We start from the raw sequence: 7,104 nt of genomic DNA, 5'->3' as shown, positions 1-7,104 counted from the left end.
CCCTATAGTAAACCATTCCATAACTATACAAGGGGGATGAAAAAAGTAAGATCACATACTTTCAATTGCTGGCTCTGGTGAGGAGGAAGACACAGGCTCTCAGCACAGGGTTGCAGGGCTGGGCAGGGCAGGGCAGGGGTGCACAGAGCTGTGTGCACAGAGCTGTGGTGGGCAGTCAGCTTTGGCCATTCTGCCTCCTTCCTTTTCTGCTGCCTGCAGGGAGCCTGCCAGCCTGCACTGGAGCGTTTCAGGGAAGCTGGCAGAGAGGTCTTTGGAAGCCCCGCCCACCCACCCACCCACCCAAACAGCTGAATGTCAAAGGTGGAGAGGGAGCTATAGCAGCATGCAGAGAGCCTTTCAATAGCAGGCAAGCCTGCATGGTGTGTGCACCACTAAAAACAGGTTGTCCGGCTTTGGTGAGAAAGATAAATTTCTGCAGGCTGCTCAGTGTGGGGCCTGTCCTAGCATGGGGCTCCGGGTGATTGCCCAGCCCCCCGCCCCCAAGACTGGCCCTGCCGTGGGTATACAAACCTAAGGTTAATTTTGGGAACTGTGAATCACATCGCAGACATTCATCCAACCGTAGCCCGTCCTCCTGTGGTTTCAGGGCAGGGGAGCCACTCCCTCTTCCTGGTCCACCAAGCCCACATCCCAGCAAGCTCCATAGCTCTTGCACCGTCAGATTGTGGGCAAAGCATCAGGACATCTGGAGAGTGGCAGCCATTGGCCACGATCTTCAAGGGGGCATGCCGAGCCCAATTGTGCCCTTTCGGAATGGACCGCCTCCCCCTCGACAGGGAAAGGGCATTTAAATCCCTTTAAATGACAGTTAAGCTCTTCTCTTGACAGCAATTGCACCTACATCCTCATAAGAGCCCTGCAGCAAAACAGTCTCACACAAACACAATTACTGGCAATGGAGGGGTGGAAAGGGGCACTATTTTTCTGTTACTCCTCATTATGACTTTCTCGGAGGGGATGTGTTAGGAATGTGCAAAGTGGCTCACCCTCGAGCCAGTCTGCCCTCAAGCCAGCTTGGTTCAAAGGCTCACCCTCGAGCCAAACCGGGGGAGGGGCTTGAGCCAAGCCCCCTGTTTGCAAACTGGCTCAAGGGCCATACTTGTAAAGGGGAATCCGGCTCAAGGGCTCGACGGCCAGACTTGTAAAGGGGAAATGGGCAAGTATTCCCCTTTACAAGTAAAGGGTTGTAGTGGATGAGAGAAAGAGGAATTCCCCCCTATTGCCTTTAAAAACTGCTCTTGCACAGTGAGATGGGAGAGGCGGTGGCCCCAGCAGCTGCAGGATGGGGGCAGGCGAGGGTAGCGAGAGGTCCTTCCAGCTCCTGGCTCCCAAATGACTGCATGGGCTGGTCTGCAGCCCCCCCTTTACTTTTCTCTGCACATGGGCATGAGGGTTTTTTGTGCATTCATGTGTGGGCGTGTAAGCATGCCCCATTTGGGGCTTTTCTCTGCACATGTGCATGCACAAAGAGGTCCAAAATGGGCTGCCGACCAGCCGTGCAGTCATTTGGGATGCAGGAGGGAAGCTGCCCTCGCCCTCTCCCTGTCCTCGCTACCCCCATCCCACAGCCACTGGGGCCACTCTGCTCCCATCCCACCACGCAGCAGCACGGTTCTTAAAGGTAAAAGGGGGAACTTTCCCCTGAACCACCAGCAGCCCTTTTCTTGTCAAGGGGAATCCTTGCTGGTTCCCCCTTTACCGGTATGGCCACCGAGTCCTCAAACCAGCTTGATGGCCGGACTGGACCGGGACCAGGCTTCTTTGAGCCGAACCAATCCACCTGGGGGTGGCTTGAATCCAGTCCAGATTTGCACCAAACCGGGCAGGCTGGTTCCGTGCACATCCCTAGAATGTGTATATGAAGGAGGGCAAAGGATCCTGGGGTCTGGTCTACTATGACAAAGGATGCTCTTGTGATGGCAGACCCCAACAAAGCAGTCCAGGAATACCCAAACACACTCCTGCCCTGTTTGCCGCCCAGGATTTATTGCTCTCATAGGAAGAACAGTCCACTGGGGAGGACTAGAGGCTCAGTGAGCTTTGGGCCTCCATTGGACTGTGCTCTCATGAGGTAAGCCATCCTAATCAAGGGGCCCCTGCATGTATGGAGGCTCCATTCTCTGTGGTAAACAAAAGAACTTGTACACCATGATGTCCTGCTCTCCAGGCAACCCTTTCATACTCCCAAGGAATAGTGGCTGCTCCATGTGTCCAGGCAGTCCCCGGTGAGCAGACTTGTCAAACACAAGGAATAGATGGGAATAGATCTTTACTCTCATTCAAATTTTCCAGGTTTGGACCAGTGTTCCCTCTAACAGGGATTCCCAGATTTGTTGACTACAACTCCCATAACCCCAAGCAAAAGCCATTGCAGCTGGAGATTTTGGGAGTTGTAGTCAACAACATCTGGGAATCTCTGTTAGAGGAAACACTGGTTTGGACTGGTGTTGCGATGTATGCAGATTGGCCACCATGGGCAATTGCAGGAGAGGGAAGCCCCAATTATCAGTGATCCCAGGAAAGTAGGGTGGCCATGCCAGGAAAAAACAAACATGGATCTGTGCCAATGGATGACTGGATTGGCAGACAGATTGTTTCTTCATGGCAGAACACCTTTCCCATGGAAAGATGTTGCTGGGATACTCATCCGCTTGCTTGTTTTGAGCAACCAGGCTGGGTGGCAGTTGCCATCCGGCCTGCATGTGTGGCTCCATGGCCTTTCACTTTCATGAGATAGCGGACCACTCCGGAGCAGCTTCTGTCATCACACAGGAGGAATCTCTCCTGTGACTGGAGGCAATACTGCTTCTGCTGGATGGTTCTACTCATGAGTAACCAGAGACTGCATGCTTTTACCCAAGAAGAAAGAGATGTAGAACCTCCTCCAATCAATCAGACAGGAGCTTCCAGCTCATAGTAATTTATTGTACCAAAAATAGAGCAGCCATTCAGAAATTCCTGGGTATGGCTGCCTTTTAAACCTGACCTCAGGTATCACTGCTCTGGCATATGTTATCTTTGCAGCAATCCAATCGGGTTGCCCATCATGCTGCCACCATGACTGAATGTGCTTGTGAACATACTTCTTTACAGATTCATTTTTGGAGACCAAAACACATACTGTAGTTCCCATCTTGCCATACCATCCCTTTCTCTTCTGATACGACAACGCAGAATCCTTCTTGTCGAGCAACAGCTTGAGAAGCATGGAGTCAGCAGTGGGGCAAGTGCTTGGAGAGGCGGCCGGTGAGAAGTGCAGCCGGTATGAAGCGGGCGCATTCCTGGGTGGGTCTGGACTGCCCTCTCAATTATTTCAGTTCCAAAACAGCATGAAACCCAGTTATGGCAGTATATATATTCGGACGTAGTGCTGATGCCTTCAAACTTCAGGTTGGAATAGCAAAACTGACTACAAACCGAAGCTTCAAATTGGAGTTTGGTGAGGGAAACTGCAGGTCGCTTCTGCTGTGAAACTATGGCTTCACTCTTTCAGATGTACAGGAATTCCAACCTCCACCCCATTCAACTCCGGTTTGGTGTTATGTGCGAATGCGGTCTCTGTTTACTTCAAGCCACAAAGCATAACTGGATCTGAAACAATGGTTTGATTTTGGTTTGTTTTTCCCTAACTGCAATTTGAAGAAAAACAGTTAGTAAGTTTGCATGTAACATGGAAATGTTGTTCACTTCAAAGTGAATGTAAAAGCACTTCCTCTTGAGCACACAAGAGGAGGAGAGGATTGAGAATGGAGGGCACACCACATGAACGATGACTTCCTGTTACATCTCAACTGGGCCTGTGGTATTCCAGTCATACACAGGCATCAACAAATAATGTCCATCTTGGAGTGGAGATAAGCTGAAGTGCAATCTAATTCCCATTGCTTGGTTTTTCATCTTTCTTCCAAATAAGCTTTACCGTCATTACAGCCTTTATTTTCTTTCTTAATGAATCCTCCAGGACAAAATGGTTAAGCATTGCTGTAACTGTTCATTCTGCTTTTGTGCTTATTATTATTTTAATATTAATGATGGACTTGGCAAGAAGATAAGATACATCTGTCTTAGAATCAAATTCCAGAAGAGTAACTGTATTAGCCTGTAGCTCCGAGGAGACCAACAGATTTATTGTGGCATGAGGTTACCTAACAAACAGGCTAATTTATCAAAGAAATTAAGTCTCTGGGGAAAGTGGAGTCCATATGTACACACGGAATTTCTTGTGAGGGGGGAGTAGGGTACACTCAGGGTATCATAAATCAATATGAAATGGCAAAAGCCTTTATTAAAGTAGTTAGTATATTTGAGGTTATTCTTTAAATAATAAAATAAACATGTACCTAAGTAGCTATCAGTCATTCCATCCTTTTGCCACCAATGGTCAGGGAGCAGGTTTATATCAGGTGCTTGATGTTTAGGATTTTGCAAAATCAGACTCCAATGGTAGTAAATAAATTCCAGAGACATTGCAAAAGAGTCAGGCTACACTGGTTCTCTGTTGTAACCTGAGGTATACTGTAGGATATCATCAGTCTCACTGAACATCACAAAAACTGCCCTGCTGGATCAAACCAAAGGTCAGCTGAGCCCAGCATTAATTCAGATCAACAGAAGGACTGTTTCTCTGGGCTGGCATCTTTCCCATCCGCCAGCTCCTGATTCCATCTGCAGCTCTTTTCCCTTCTCCCTCTTGAGTGAACTAACTGGGCTCATTACTAACTGCCAGAGACCAGAAAATACTGGCATACATACTCCATATATTGGGGTGTAGCTAAGGGGAGAGGGGGCCCATGTTCATCCCTCTCTCTGGTAGCCCCCCAGAGTGAGGGAGATAATGAAGAAAATAGGGAGTATTGGAGCTGGAGGGCCCTCAGGAGCCCTTTTGCTCAATTATAGCTACACCTCTGCCATAGATCCCTATTGCCAGAGGTGCTCTTACCCCTGGACTTTGAGGACGAAATCCAGGGCCTCCACACCCCCTGGGTCCCCCCTTCCTCTTTAGTCTATCCTGGGTGGTGTGGTTTGTGCCTTCAAGAACATACGTGTTATAAAATGATGCAGTAGGGGGCAGGGGCTCGAAAGGCCTTTAGGTCCAGGCTCCAGAATTACCGAGGTGCACCTCTGCCTATTGCAATTGTATCTTTGTGTGCATTTTAACCATAAATGGCTATGTGGGAGCCAATCTAGGCTGAAAAGGAGGGTATAAATATAATAAATACATTTTCAATAGCAGCCAGCCTGATGACTCTGGGAAACATGCAAGAAGAGCAGCTTCCAAGCCAGGGGCGTAGCAAGGTTGGAGTGGGCCCAGAGACAAGATTTTAAAATGGGCCCCCAGCGCCTCAAAGTCCAGGGCCTCCGCACACCCCAGGCCCCCAAGGATTTAAGTCTGATATTCCAAAATAAGTATGCTGCCTGCAAATACATTTCACTGAATACACACACGCACATGTCACAATATATAGTGATATACATTGAGTACTATACATTTGTATTACTTTTAATGCCTAGAACACACTAGAAAGATGAATTATTAAAATGGGCCCCTCGCTGCAGATTAGCAAAGGAGACTTTCAACCATGCAGGGTGAGCCTATGTTTGTTTTCTCAGAATTCTGAATAAATTCAGTCAAGTTTGATTGCAGGAGGTTTTTCACAGGAGGCTTTTAAAGCCCTTTAAGACACATCTCCTCTGGAATGGAGGTGCTGCATTCACATGTTGGCCAGATTTACCCTGAAGTCCCTGCACGTTATTGGGGAGCAGTTCACACACAAGAAAAATAAAATAAAAGCACCACACATGCTTCACAGTTCTCACTCAGACCTTCTGGGTTGCAAAACAACTTGAACATAAGTGCATTTATAAATGAATGAATGAATAAATAAAATTAATAAAATACTGTTCCAGAAGTTTTTGCAATTTTCTGCCATGAAACAAGCCACTTATAGGACTTTTTAGATAGTTTTTTTTAAGTCAGCAAATTTTCCAAGCTGTTTCAAAATAAATATTCAGAGACTTCTCGGTCCCTCCCCCCCCCCATATCCAAGCCCTATGGCAAGCAGATCCCTATATATTGGGGGGCGGGGCGGGCAAGGTAACCACAAAAAGGAGTTCACACTCTACCTGGCAAATGCTGGTCTGGGTTAAGCAGGGCAGCAAGGGGTCTTCTGCTGCAGAGAACACTCTGGCTGCCTCCTCCTTCCTGGCTTGCTTGGGCCCTACTCGAGTTCAGGCTTCACTGCGGCCTACACGGAGGCCTCCCTGGAAGCCCCGCCCACCCGCCGATCAGCTGAGAGGCGGGAGAAAAGGAGCTCTTGGCAGCTTGTCTGCTGCTTCGATTGCGGGCCAGCAGAACAAGCAGGAGAGACGGCGAAGAGGGCAAGTGGCTGAGAGGCTATGGGGCTGGGCAGGCGGCAATGGGGAGTCACGTGAGGTGCCTCTGGGGTGCCCCTCCAGGCAGTGGGGCCCCCAGACAACTGTCTCCCCTTGCCCTATCATTGTTACGCGCCTGTTCCAAGCCCTCCCCTGTCGAATGTCCCAAGCATCTGGGGCTGAGAAGTACTTTGCTTCTCAACATGATGGTTCCAATTTAGCTATCAAGGCTAATAGCCCCTGATTGGCTTATCTTCTGTGAATGTGTCTAACCTCATTTGAAAGCTATCTAAACCAGCAGCCATCTCCATGTCCTGTGGTAGTGAATTCCACAAGCTGATTATACATTATGTGGGAAAGTGCTTATTTTTGTTTGACCTGAAACTACTGCCAATCAACTTCACTGGGTGACCACAAGGTCCAGCACATGTATTGTTTGTGTGGGAAGGCAGCATAGAAACCCCTTTTAAAAAATTAACATAATTTTACAGAGCCTTGCTGTATAAGGTCCAAGGCCTATCTCGTTTAGCATCCTGTTTCACATAGTGTCCAACCAGATGCCCCAGGGAAGTGCACAAACAGGAGATGAAGACATGCCCTTTCCCCTGCCATTGCTTTCCTGCAATCAGTATCCAGAGGCATACTGCCAGGAGAGAGCATATAACCACCAGGACTGGTAGCCATTAATAGGCTTGGCCTCTATGAATTTGT

This window comes from Hemicordylus capensis, chromosome 1 (assembly GCF_027244095.1).
Source record: "Hemicordylus capensis ecotype Gifberg chromosome 1, rHemCap1.1.pri, whole genome shotgun sequence".
Lineage (NCBI taxonomy): Eukaryota > Metazoa > Chordata > Lepidosauria > Squamata > Cordylidae > Hemicordylus > Hemicordylus capensis.
The sequence above is the reverse complement of the archived record's forward strand: the minus strand, read 5'-3'. Positions refer to the sequence as shown.